The sequence below is a fragment of the Triticum aestivum genome, chromosome 7B (genome assembly GCF_018294505.1).
Source record: "Triticum aestivum cultivar Chinese Spring chromosome 7B, IWGSC CS RefSeq v2.1, whole genome shotgun sequence".
Classification (NCBI taxonomy): Eukaryota; Viridiplantae; Streptophyta; class Magnoliopsida; order Poales; family Poaceae; genus Triticum; species Triticum aestivum.
The window spans coordinates 510680082-510694665 of record NC_057813.1 but is presented as its reverse complement, the minus strand read 5'-3'; positions in this window follow the sequence as shown (position 1 = coordinate 510694665).

The following is a 14584-nucleotide window of genomic DNA, read 5'->3' as shown; positions in this document are numbered from 1 at the left end:
TGTTGAGCTTTCATATATTTATAGCTCTAGTGCATCCGTTGCATGGCAATCCCTACTCACTCACATTGATATCTATTGATGGGCATCTCCATAGCCCGTTGATATGCCTAGTTGATGTGAGACTATCTTCTCCCACTTTTTGTCCTCACAACCACCATATTAGACCACCATAGTGCTATGTCCATGGCTTGCGCTCATGTATTGCATAAGAGTTGAAAAGCTAAAGCGCGTTAAAAAGTATGAACCAATTGCTCGGCTCGTCATCGGGGTTGTACATGATGGGAGTATTTTGTGTAATGGAAATGAAGCATGGCCTAACTATATGATTTTGTAGGGATAAGCTTTCTTTGGCTATGTTATTTTGATAGGACATGACTATTTGTTAGTATGCTTTGAAGCATTATTATTTTTATGTTTTATAAGCTTTTATCTTGAATCATTTGGATCTGAACATTCAGGCCACATTAAAGAAAATTACATTGAGAATTATGCTAGGTAGCATTCCACATCAAAAATTTCTTTTTTATCATTTACCTACTCGTGGACGAGCAGGAATTAAGCTTGGGGATGCTTGATACGTCTCCAACGTATCTATAATTTTTTATTGTTCCATGCTACTATATTACCTGTTTTGGATGTTTATGGGCTTTATTTTACACATTTATATCATTTTTGGGACTAACCTACTAACCGGAGGCCCAACCCATATTGTTGTTTTTTTGCCTATTTCAGTATTTCGAAGAAAAGGAATATCAAACGGAGTCCAAACGGAATGAAACCTTTGGGAGCGTGATTTTTGGAACGAACATGATCCAGAGAGCTTGGAGTGCAAGTCAAGAAGCAGCCGAGGCCTCCACGAGATAGGAGGGCGCCCCCCTGTAGGGCGCGCCCCCCTGTCTCGTGGGCCCCTCGGGCGGCCACCGACGTACTTCTTCCTCCTATATATACCTACGTACCCCGAAAACATCCAGGAGGCACCCGAAACACAATTTCCACCACTGTAACCTTCTATATCCGCGAGATCCCATCTTGGAGCCGTCGCCGGCGTTCTGCTGGAGGGGGAATCCACCATGGAGGGCTTCTACATCAACATCCTTGCCCCTCCTATGAGTTGTGAGTAGTTTACCACAGACCTATGGGTCCATAGTTATTAGCTAGATGGCTTCTTCTCTCTTTTTGGATCTCAATACAATGTTCTCCCCCTCTCTTGTGGAGATCTATTTGATGTAATCTCTTTTTGCGGTGTGTTTGTCGAGATCCAATGAATTGTGGGTTTATGATTAGATTTATCTATGGATAATAATTGAATCTTCTCTGAATTATTTTATATGATTGAGTTATCTTTGCAAGTCTCTTCGAAGTATCGGTTTGGTTTGGCCTACTAGATTGATCTTTCTTGCCATGGGAGAAGTGCTTAGCTTTGGGTTCAATCTTGCGGTGTTCTTACCCAGTGACAGAAAGGGTTGCAAGACACGTGTTGTATTGTTGCCATCGAGGATAGAAAGATGGGGTTTATATCATATTACTTGAGTTTATCCCTCTACATCATGTCATCTTGCTTAATGCGTTACTCTGTTCTTATGAACTTAATACTCTAGATGCATGCTGGATAGCGGTCGATGTGTGGAGTAATAGTAGTAGATGCAGGCAGGAGTCGGTATACTTGTTATGGACGTGATGCCTATATACATGATCATGCCTAGATAACGTCATAATTATTCGCTTTTCTATCAATTGCTCGACAGTAATTTGTTCACCCACCGTAATACTTATGCTCTTGAGAGAAGCCTCTAGTGAAACCTATGGCCCCCGGGTGTATCTCTTATCATATTTGCTTCCAATCTACTTTTATTTGCATCTTTATTTTCTGCATCTATATTATAAAATACCAAAAATATATTTATCTTATCATACTATCTCTATCAGATCTCACTTATGCAAGTGGCTGTGAAGGGATTGACAACCCCTTTGTCGCGTTGGTTCTGAGTTCTTTATTTGTTTGTGTAGGTTCGTGGGACTTGTTGAGAAGCCTCCTACTGGATTGATACCTTGGTTCTCAAAAACTGAGGGAAACACTTACGCTACTATTGATGCATCACCCTCTCCTCTTCGAGGAAAACCAACGCAAGCTCAAGACGTAGCACCCCCTGCCTTGATCTCTCCGCCTCCTCGCGAGCCTGCCTGACGAGGCTGCTCCTGAGGAAGCTTCCCGTCGTCCGCCCCGCGAGGCTTGGCCCCTCGCGAGGGTCTTGAGCTTGAGCTAATGAAGGTGGGACGCACTGGGCCGCTGCTTGAGCCACGCCGCAGGCCGCAGGCAGGCAAGTCTGGGGACCCCCGTTCCCAGAACACCGACAGTAGCCCCCGGGCCCAAGGCACGCCCGGACTTGGCTTAGCAGAGAAGTGAAGGGCCAAGTGTGAAGCGCCACGGGCCCCAACAACCTACGGCCTTGGGCGCCGCCTGGCGGTTGATTGGGCGTGGGCGCCTCCGCTTCCCCACGACGCCTCGGCAACCGTCCGACGTGACTAGTCCTGCATGCAAAATGGGTCATGATTACCTATGATCATGGAGGCCGACGGTTGGCCTCCTCCGGCTATAAGTACGGAACGGCGCGAGCCCTTCCAGCCCATCTCTCCTTGCTTCGCTTCTCCTTCTTCACTCTTCCTCCAACTCGTCGACAATGGCATTGATCCGCCGGTTCTCGGCCGAAGAGAAAGGGAAGGCCCCCGAGAGGGGCCCGTCCCACTCCCGCTGAAGAAGCGGCCGGTCCCCTGCCGCTGAGATGAGGGTGCTCGGCAGGAGGTGTCGAGGCCTTGGTACGAGCGGCCTCCTCCCGGATTTCCTTTACCCTTGTACGCCCAGGCTGAGGGCCCTGGGGAAGAGGGCGCCGAGCAGCGGTACCTGCGTCACCGGCGTCGCCGACGAATCACGGCGGTGCGCGTCGTCCCCCCTGGAGTCCATGCTGCGAACTCCTCCCGCGAGCTCGTGCTTCACACCGCGATGCCTCCAAGCTCCTGGATCCGCCTTCCTGCTTCCTTCGCCTTCGATATACCGCCGAGGGGGCCTCGGGAGCTTTGGCTGCAGCATGCCGACTGCCGCACCCCCGCGACCGAAGCGGAGGTCGAAGTTGTCACGCTTGGCAAGGTCTTCATGACCCGAGGCTGGGGCAAGATCGCCAGGGTCTGCCGAACACAGGGCACCCTCGTGATCCACCTGGAGTACGATGGTGCCTCCCTGATGTTCTTCAAGGTCTTCGATAAGGAAGGACACCGGCTGGAGTGCTGCCCCAGAGACAGCAGCAGGAGCCCTCGAGCGGCGAGGACCAGGCCTGCCGCCCGCCTTTCCAGCAACTCCTCTGGTGGCAGCGGGCGTTTCGGAGGGTCCAGCGACTCCCCTGAACTCCTCCTGACTCCGGAGACGAACGACGACAGCTACGAGCCCCCAAGCTCACATCGCGCTCGGAGCAGAGCCGGTGCGCCCGACAGTCGGCGCGGCTGATCTGGATGGGGTTGGTGCTGGCCCCACGCGGCCCACTATTGATGATGGCGTCTGCTGCTGCGGCTCCTGTAGTTAGGGCTCTTTAGGGTTTGCGTCTTTTGTTTCCTACGGGGATCAAGGAAGTACCCCGTGGGGGTATGTAAAGTGTTTGTAATCCCTTTTGTTAATATGATTCTTATCGCAATGCAGTGTGAGATGCTTGTCTTGTCCCGGTTCGGTTCCTCCTTTCCAACCCCACGAGGGCCTGATGCTCTGCGCCGACAGGTCCCAGTCCCCAGGCAGGCTTCAGCGGTTGCTGGTATGCCAGGTCATGATGTCGTGGTCAAGGCCAGGAGGTGAGCGGCCCGAGTTCCAGTAAGAGCCCCCGAGGCGCGATGCTCAGGAGGTCCCCCTTGGCGCTCAAGCAGCCGTCGCTCGGTGAGAAAGGAGCGCAACGTCGTCGTTACAGGGCCGCACTAGGTGCATAGTCGGTGTCGCGTTAGCTAGTAATTCCGTAGAGGGCAACTTATCTTAGGAGTTTGGAGCCATTTCTTAGTGCGGCGCTAAGCCTGCACGTCCGTAGCTGGGGGGGCTTCCCGATGAGGTCCTTGCGAGCTCCTTCCTTCTCCCCCGCACTCCCCTTCGTGCTCTACGTCCTCGGGTCCCGGCCCTCGAGCGAGCTCAGCCGTCACTGGTATGCCAGGTCGTGATGCCGTGGACAAGGCCAGGAGGTGAGGGCTGGAGAGCCAGTAAGAGCCCGTGAGTCGCGATGCTCAGGTGCCCCCCTTTAACCCACAAGAGGTTCGTGCGGGTGAGAGAGGAAGAGAGGCCACGAAGGCCTCGTCTGACGCTGTCCCTTAGATAGACCCTGCAAACTCATCACGAGGAAAACGAGAATTGCCATCACAATTGCCAGCCAGCCACTAGTTGCTCTAGGGGAGTGACGAGGGCACCGAGGGCCTGGTGAGGTGGCGCCTTGCGGGGCTGCCGCGGCCAGAGCTCTGCCACTCAGATTTGTCGGCGTTGAAGGGACGGACCCATGCACAAGCGTCGTTCCAGGGGGAGCAGCTCCACAGGTTGGCGTCAATTCATCGAGCGATTAAGTCAGGCAGGTTAAGCATGGAATAGTAAATCAGCTCGGACGAATGCGAGAGGGATATATGCCACCGGGTCAGGCCCGAGCGGCTTGGGGATAATGCAGTCCGAGGGGCGCCCCCAACAAGGTAACCTAAAGACATGAACAAAAGAGATACATGCCACAGGGACGGACCCACGCGGCCTGGGAATGATGCAGCCCTGGGGACGCTCCCAGCTGAAATGGAACTTGAAAGATGTCACCTGATACCGTTGGAGATGAAGGAATGCTGAAGTAGCGGACGACGTGTGGTGAGGAAGCCGATCCTCACGACCCCCAGGGCCCAGATCCTCGGGAGGATCCGGGGACGCAGACGGCTCCTCGAGGACCATCTCCATCTCTGTCAGGACTGCACCATGCCTGACCTCCTGAGCCTCCAGGATGCTCCTCAATAGGCGCTGATGAGCGGCGACCATGTTCGGCAGGCCGAGAGGCATGCGAACATAGCTGTGGGGTGCATCCTCACAAGATCCCACGCGCGAGGGCCAGAGGCGCTCCTAAGACGCGGCTCGGTTGAGCCCTGGCACGACGATGCAGACGCGCAGCCCACCATCCTCACCTGGATGGGGGGCTACAGCAGGTAAGCGGCGGCTGCCGCACATGACTCTTGACTCTTGCAGCTCCTGAGTGTCTCTTGCAATGAACTCCTAAGGGTTCGGCCCTCCTTGCCTCACACCTTCCTGAGGGAAATGTGCTTTGAAGCATGCCTCCATGTGGTGCCCGAGCACCTCCCTCGTGACCTTGGCAAAGTCGGTGGCCCTCTAGGAGAGAGCCCCCGAGCCCTGCCCGAGGAGGGCGTCGGGCGTGCCTTCCTATGTGACAGAGGGAGGCGCCCCTTGAACGGACGCGGATCCTGATGCGACGCCCCTGGAGGTGCTTGCCTCCTGATGGTTTGGACTAGGTGATGTCTTCTTCTTCTTAGGGACTGCCTCGGGAAGGCTCCCGCTCCTGTGATTTGGGTCTTCGACTGCCGCGGCCTGGAAGCCATGCTCGAGAGAACAAACTGCATCCGTCTCCTCACAGGGGATTGTGACGACTCCACCGCTTCTTGGCATCTTGAGGACATTGTAGCCATGGTGAGTCACTGCCATGAACTTGGCCAGGGCCGGATACCCGAGGATGGCGTTATATGGCAGGCGGATGTGGGACACGTCGAAGTCAATAAGATCAGTACGGTAGTTTTTGCGCTGTCCGAAGGTGACAGGGAGGAGACCTGCCCTATCGGGGTGGTAGAACCATCAGTGACTCCTGAGAAAGGCTTGGTTGGCTGAAGCTGATCATACGGCACTTGGAGATTGTTGAATGTCTCAACAGACAGAACGTTGAGCCCTACTCCACCATCGATGAGGGTTCTAGTGACCTGTACGTTGCTGATGACTGGGGAACAGAGCATTGGGAGAACACCAGCCGTTGCTGCACACTTGAGTTGATCCGCTGAACTGAACGTGATGGCACACGTGGACCACCTGAGAGAGCGTGAGGCCTCGGTCTTTGGGAGGACTACATTCACCTCGCAAGCAAACTGCTTGAAGATGCGCTGAGAGGCCGGGGCCTGAGCTCCACCCAGGATGCAAGCGATTGCGCGTGGCTCCTGGAAGCCCCCAGCCCCCTCGTCCTGATGCTGGTCTTCATTCCTCCTTGGCGGTGGCGGCACAGGAGAGAGGCCTGCATTGCCTTGCGGGCGATCCTCGCGAGGCTGATCCCTCCAACCCCCTCGTGAGGCTGGTCCTGCCACCGGTCCTCGCGAGGTCGGTCACGCCACCCTTGGCGAGGTCCACGGTCTTCCCATCGTCCTCCACCTCTTCCTTCTCCTCGGCCATAGCCCCGATCGCTGCGCTCGGGGCGTCGGCCGATACGTTCATCTCGCACAGCTCTGAGCTCCTCGCATTCGTTGGTGTTGTGGGTGTGGAGGTCGTGGTACATGCAGTACCGGCTGCCCTTGGATGACTCCGGCTGATCCCTGCCTCGCTTGGTATCTGGCTCAGCTGCGAACACAACTGCCCCTTTGCGCTTCACGTCCTTGACCTTGGGCTTCTTCTCTTCCGGATCAGCAGCTGGAAGCTCGAGGAGGAAGAGGCGCCCTTCCTCAGCCCTGGCGCACTTGGTCGCCAAGTTGAACAGCTCCAGAGAGGTGCACAGATCCTCATGGATCGCTAGCTCTTCCTTCATCTTGACGTCACGAACGCCATCAGAGAAGGCTGAGATGATGGCTTCCTCAGTCACCCTGGGGATCTTGAGGCGGGCGTTGTTGAAGTGCTGGATGTACTTTTGCAGGGTCTCTCCTGGCTGTTGCTTGATGCGGCGTAGGTCACTCATGTCCGGGGGGCGGTCACGAGTGCCCTGGAAGTTGGCGATGAAGCGAGTGCGCATCTCGTCCCAAGAGGAGATCGTGCTGGGAGGCAGGTTTAGGAGCCAAGTGCGGGCCCCATCCTTGAGCGCCATGGGAAACCAGTTCACCATGACTTTTTCGTCCCTGTTGGCCGCCTCGATGCCCAGCTTGTAGAGCTAGAGGAACTCCGCGGGGTCGGCAGTGCCGTCATAACGAGGAGGCAGATTTGGCTTGAACTTGCCCGACCAGGCCACGCTGCGCAGCTCGGCGGTGAAGGCGCGGCGGCCTGCAGTGGCCACAGGGGGCCTTTGGTGACGAAGGGCTTGATCTTGGAGGTCTCCGCGCGCTGCCGCCAGGAGCACGCGGTGTCTTGGCGTGCAGGAGCATGAGCGCGGTCATGACGTGCTGGCGGAGGGAGCATGCGAGCGCCTTCTTGAGGACGAGGGATCTCTTGGCAGCTCTTTTCTTGCTGCGTGGGCGCTGGACGCTACGGGTCTCGTCCAGGGGCCGCGCGCCTTAGGGCCAGGGCGTCGTCTTGAGGAGGAGGTGGCGGAGGCGCCTCCGGGGCCGCGTTGCCCGCATAGGACGGAGGGCGATGCAGCGAGAGGGACGCCGCAGGTGAACCCCCTGCGGTGCTGACGAGTTCGGTGATGCGAGCAAGCCACTCATCGTAGAGGTCGTCGACGGGACGGTAGTGCAAGAGCTCACGCACGAGGAGCAACGCGGCGTGCACGTCCGCGGGAGCGCGACGAGCGTGCGACGATGAGCCTGCTGGAGTCAGCGACGGGGTAGCGGTGCGGCCCTCTCGCCCCCCGAGGGATGCAGTGACGATGCATGCTGCTTGTTCCCCGCTGGGCTGGTGGCGGCGTGGGCGGTAGGCGACGGGGAACGACGGGGAGGCCCGCTGACGGGGGCCGTCTGGGCGACATGGGCCGCGAGAGCGGCCTGACGCTCGACGCGGGCTCGGCAAGCGTCAGACATGGATGCGACGGATGACGAAACGCAAGACAGCGGAAGACACGATTCCGGCGCACCCCTACCTGGCACGCCAAATGTCGAATTTCGGGTTCCGGCAGACCCTTGATGTTCGAACTCTGGGGTGTGCGCAAAGATCTCTCCTCTACCAACTCACGTCTCGAAGCCTCACGAAGAATCTAGGCTAGCAAGATGAACACACAAGGGACACGAGATTTATACTGGTCCAGGCTACCATTGTGGTGTAATACCCTACTCCAGTGTGTAGTGTGGTGGATTGCCTCAGGGGCTGATGATGAACAGTACAAAGGTAGAACAGCCTCGCGAGGGATGTTCTTGTGATGGTGTTGTCCCTTTGGAGGGGTCGATTCCATATGCCTCTCGGCTATGGTGGCCAGCCCTATATATAAAGTGAGAGGCCCTTGTCCTCTTCCCAAATATTGAGCGGGAAGGGCGCCAACAATTGGCCATTTTGAAGGGGAACATCTAGTATACTTATCCTGACTAAAGTTGGTCTTCGGTTGCCAAAGACTCTGACGATGACGCCGTCTTGGGCTCCACGGTGACCTCCATCCTGCCGCTCTGCTGATCTTGGTCTTGTTGCACCGAAATGGTAGCCTTTGCCTGATGCCTTGGTCTGTGCTTGCTCCCTTTGCACCAAAGAGGAAACAAGGACACTGCGCAGGCCGGCGCCTGCCTGGCCTCGATCGTCATGGCTTGCGTCATGGGCACCTTGCGAGGCACCCCCTGCCTTGATCTCTCCATCTCCTCGTGAGCCTGCCTGACGAGGCTGCTCCTGAGAAAGCATCCCGTCGTCCGCCCCGCAAAGCTTGGCCTCTCGAGAGGGTCTTGAGTTTGAGCTAATAAAAGGTGAACCGCACTGGGCCGCTACTTGCGCCATGCCGCAGGCCGCAGGCAGGCAAGTCTGGAGACCCCCGTTCCCAGAACGCCGACAGATTTATCTATAAAATCAGAGACCAGATGAGGTGGATCTGCCACTCTCAAAACTAGTGGTCTCATCGACTCCGACCTTGCAATCCAGTTTGTACACCAGATCTTCGTGGTTGTGCCATTGCCTATTCACCTAACCAGTCCTTGTTTCATAATCAGGGCTCCTGTTACACACGATTCTGGTAACTGGCACCCATGCTCGATCCCCCGTCGCCAGCAAATAGGCCGACCCATTTATTAATCGGATTTTGTTATGGGAAGCTTCTCAGCGGGTAGAATCTTCCGAGCCAGTTTTATCTTTTCTTATTTCTGGTTTTTTGGACGAGGCCTTTTGTTTGATTTTCCGTTTTTCGGTTCTTTTTTATTTTAATGTGTGAAATTTTTTAAAAAATTTAAAACTTTTTAAAATTCCTTAACTTTTCCAAAATCTGTGAACTTTTTCCAATTTCACAAAATTTGTTTTCAATTTTTTGTGCACCCTTTTTGGTTCAAATTTTGTGAACCTTTTCAACTTTATAGATTTTTTCTAAACTTTGTAAACTTTTATACAATTTTTGACGAACACTTTAGTAATAAAATTCATGATTTTTTCCAAATTCGGCGATTTCTTTTCAACATTAGAACTATTGTAAAATTTTATGAACTTTAATAAAACTAAAGAATTAACTTTGCAAATTTTTCAATTACTGAACTTTTTCCAAATTTTGACTTTTTCAATTTTTATGATTTTTTATTTTTCAATGGTGAATGGTCAATTGGGATTTTAAACATTTTTTCAAAACTATCTGGCCTTTGTGTTGGCATGCTAAAAATGCATGTTTTCTACTTTATAAAACTTTTGAATGTATTTAATTTCTAGTTCACAAAAAATCATTTCATTTCAAAACAAATTTAATTAATAATTAATTAAAATTTCTTGTTCGCATAAAAATGTTCAAATGTATTTCTAAATGTTTCTGATGATTTTAAGAAATATTCTAGTTTTTTTAAAGGGTCCATGTATTTTAAGACGTTTTTTACATATTTTAAAAATATGCATGGATGCCCGAGAAATTTTTATATGTATGGATAATAATGGTTTTGTGTATTTTAAAAAAGTGTTCATGTATTTCGAGGAAGTGTTCATATTCTTTAAAATATTCTTGGACATAAAAAAATTTGCAAGAAAGGAATCACATTTATCAAAACAAATATTTATATATCTCAGAAAAGATCTTCATACGATCTTTTACAAATATCCTTGTACACTAAAAATAATCTTTTCTTACAAGAAAATTATTCACATGTACCAAAAGAAAATGTTCATGTATTTCGTAAAAAAATGTATGTTAAAAAATCATATATCTCGGAGACACATTCATATTTTGAAAATATATTGGGAGCTAAAAAGATAAATATCTAGAACTCGAAAGGTTAAGAAATAAACAAAGACATAGAAAAAAGGGGGGAAAGAAAAGGTAAAGAGATAAGAAATAAGAATGAAAATATATTAAAGTAAAGAGATAAGAACATGGGAAATGAAACATCACAACGAGAGCCTTTCATATTGGTTTCCCATAAAATAAGAAAGATATACCAAGGAAGTAATACGAATAACAAATTTGGCGTCGAGAAGATGATGTACCCACAAAATGTGAATCCTTTTGATGTCCCTGTTGGAGAGGCTTGGACACGATGTCTCATCGTTTACAAAGTCATATCATTCTTGTCCTTGTGATGGCCACGAATTCCAGGCTCAACAACTAAAGGTAGACCTTAAGGCGATCCATAGCTTTAACAAATTTCTCGAGTCAAATAACATGCTTGTTAGCTCCCCAACAACCCCTATCGTCTCGGAGTCCTAAAAATTCTAAGAGTAACAAGACCAATGAAGGACTCGAAGTGGGATCAAAGTTTGGTTCAGTTGGACCATAGATCACGTCCCAATATCACCTCTCCTCACAAAGTTTCATGTTTTGAGGCTTGGGGATACGTTTTAAGATCAACAATGGTTAGGAAACTCATATCCAAATGGTACGGTCACTTTGGGGACGAAGCAATATTTATGGGAACTCCTAGAAATTCGCTTGTTATCCTGTTTCTACACGAGCCCACGACCTTTAGGTTAAGTTGGGAGCTCATGGCATGCTTCAAGGTGTACGACGATGATCTCAGTAGACACAAAGATAAACTGGGTCTAGGGCATTTCAGGGGTGACCAGAGGTTAAGTGGATTGCCCGGAGCTCGGCCTAGGTCCTCTGAGATACCTTTGGAGCACAAATACATAACTACCAACAACTTTCTCGAGGCCTCCTTTGGTGGTGTTTCTCAAAGTAAAAAATATTCTTGGGATGTATTTTAGGCATTGATCTCCACCCCTCCGAATAATATGTTCTCTATATGACACAAATAATAAAGTAATGATTGCATGAATTTAAACGTTGTTATCTTCTTTTCCCATTTCTTATGGGAGGTCTCCAACCACCTTTCTTTTACTTCATATATGGATTAAATTGCACATCTGAGCAAAATATTAGTCTCATAATCACCAATTATTAACACTCATTTAGGGGCAAAGATGTTTGTTCACCGCCATCTAGCATAGTTTGCATCACTCGAGACAATCTAATAAGCTTACTACCAGTTGTGTGCGTCCAATCGAAATACCATGGTATAAAAGCACAATGCAAAGCAATAGCTTCTGCCATTGATGCTTCACCACATCAAATACCCCAATGACTTGGCTACTTGCTGCCACCACCATGTACTCCTTGCTTGATGCTGTCGTTGCTTGCCGTGCTCACCTCTCCTGATGTATTTAATTTCAAGCAGTATGATTTATTGGGTGTCTAGAAGACCTGGTAGATTGTAGTAAAATGACCTATATATTGGTTTCAGAACATAGCGAGACTAAGTCCTAATATACTTGGCTACTTTATCTTTTTGCCTCAGTTCTGAGTATGGAAAAAAAATTGTGTTGCATGTTTGCTCACTCCTTCCTCTCTCTCTCTCTCTCTCTCTCTCTCTCTCTCTCTCTCTCCCCCTTGATCACTGTACATGTGATGAGGTGGACATTGCGAGCGAGCGCCCTTCTTTGCACCCTATTGTGTTTGATTTGAAGCGGTAATAAATTCTTTGAACCCTGTCATGTTGACTGGCATAGAAAATCTTGTCACCATGGAGCTTCGAAAACCCGGTCTTGGGTTTAATCCAACCACGCCATTTGATCTTAGCTCCTTTCTCCTAAACTTTAGCCGAGTTACAAACAATGCAATTAATCCAGATTGTACTATAAAGAACTGAATGCCTGTCGATTAGCTAGTTGTGCACACACTCAGAGATGCCCATTTGGATTCAAGTCCTAGACTACATTTTTTATTATAGTTTTTTTAAACAAGGCAAAAGATTTGCCATTTCATTGATTAAGAAGAAGGTTTAGACAGGCCATGAAGTGGCAAGAAATAAAATCTACTCTTGCGGCATTACAACACTCAAATGCTTGGCGCCCGCCAACGCCCAAAGCGACAACTCCTCTTTTATCTTACTAATGACGACTGTCGTAGGTGCGGCCGTGTTGCGGAAAACTCTAGCATTGTGCTCCGTCCAAATTTCCCAGGAGATTAGCATCATTAGTGAGGCGAGCGTCTTGGGGGATTCAGAACAAAGATATATGTTTCCATTCCACCATTCCCACACCGAGCCCCTCGCTGACCAAGTAGTAGCCTGAGTGTGATCCATGCCAAGCCAGCGAAGAATATCGTTCCACACACGAAGGGTGTAGCGACATTGGAACAGTAAGTGGGATGTCGTCTCTGGGCTTTGCTTGCAAAGCGGGCATAGCCCGCAATTGGGCCACCCATGTTGGGCAAGGCGGTCCGATGTCCAGATTCTATCTTGAAGTACAAGCCATGCGAAAAATTTGCACCGCGAAGGAGCCCACACCTTCCACACCGATAGGACCATGGCTGACGTAGTTAGGCCCTCAAACTGCACCTTGTAAGCCGAGGAAGCTGAGTACGATCCGTCCTTGGTGAACTTCCAAATAATGGAATCCTCCACGTCCTCATCCAGAGTGACCGAGTCAATCTTCTCCCAAAGTGTGATGAACTGGTGGACATGGTCTACTGTGAGACCGTCGGAGAAGTCAATATGAGAGATCCAAGTGTTGTTTGTTAAAGCCTGTTTGACCGAGCAGTTTTTCCTTCGGGAGAGGTCGAAAATGCCAGGCGCTAGGTCCCGTGGGCGCATGCCATCAAGCGAGGAGGAGTTCCGGAACTTAGCCACATGCCCATTGCCAACCGTGACGGAAGTGGCAGCTGCAAAAAAGTACCTGTCTTCATCAGTGCATGGCGTACCCATACCAATCCACGGTATTGTGGGCTCTTCCCACTCGAACCAGAGCCATCGAAGCCTAAGAGCCTTAGCAAACTTGTCCAAGTTGAGCACACCTAAGCCACCGTGCTTCTTAGGCTTGCAAACAAGGTCCCAATTGACCTTGCATTTCCCACCAGAAACCTTGTCGGTGCCCGCCCAAAGATAGGCGCGACGGATAGAATCAATCTTCCTAAGGAAGCTGGGATGTTGAGCGGCGTGAGGTGGTAAATGGCAATGGCAGTGAGAACAACTTTGACAAGGACGGCCCGACCAGCGGTAGCGACATGTCTTCCTTGCCACGGAGGGAGTTTGCCAGCCACCTTATCCTCAAGGTGCTGAAAGTGGATCCTCTTGAGGCGCTTGACCGATAGCGGTAGTCCAAGATATCTCATTAGAAAGGACGTGCGGACAGCCGGAAAAGCATGAAGAATGTCTTGAAGATCGACACTTTCACAACGAATCGGGACGACAAGGCTTTTAGCACAGTTAGTGACTAAACCGGTAACCTCTCCAAAGGAAGCCAGGACAGAAGCAAAAAACTGGATGTCCTCCTTGATGGGCTTGACAAAGATGGCTGCATCATCAGCATAAAGAGAGGCACGGATGATCGTTGCCCTACCACAGAGAGGATGGAGATGCCCTTGAGATGTAGCCTTGTTTAGGAGATGGTGCAGGGGGTCAATTGCCAGCACGAACAGTAACGGGGAGAGCGGGTCACCTTGCCTAAGACCGCGGCCATGCTTCAGAGGGTCACCCAAAATTCCGTTGATCAAGACCCTTGAGGAGGATGTGGAAAGGAGTGCCGAAACCCAGTCACGGAATCTGCTTGGGAAGCCCAAGTGCCTTAGAAGATCCAAGAGGAAATCCCACCGCACGGAGTCAAAAGCTTTCTTGATGTCAAGTTTGAATAGTAGCGTCGGCGTCTTGTTGCGGTGGAATTTCCTTGCCAAGCTTCTCACATACGTGAAATTAACATGGATGCTCCTCTTCTTGATGAAGGCACTTTGAGCATTAGAGACAAGGTTCTGCATGTGTGGTGCAAGTCTGGAGGCACTTTGATGAAGGCATTTTTTTTATTATAGTTGATGCCAGGTGGTTGTCCATGGCTGCTTCCGTTTCTATTGATATTGTGCTACAGTGCAAAGGCCGTGAGTTCCTTCTGCTAACAGATCGGAGGGTTTGTGCGCGTGTGTTTACATTTTTTAGGGTTGTGTGTGTTTTTTCTTGAGAGAAAGTTCTTTTTAGGTTTTTCTTGAGAGAAGTGTGAGTGTGACCTAGGTTGGCCCACTGGACCCGATACATGGGTGAATATGCAGCCTTGCCATCCACGACCCTGCTGCTTTTTTGGTTGGCTGATCCCTCTCGG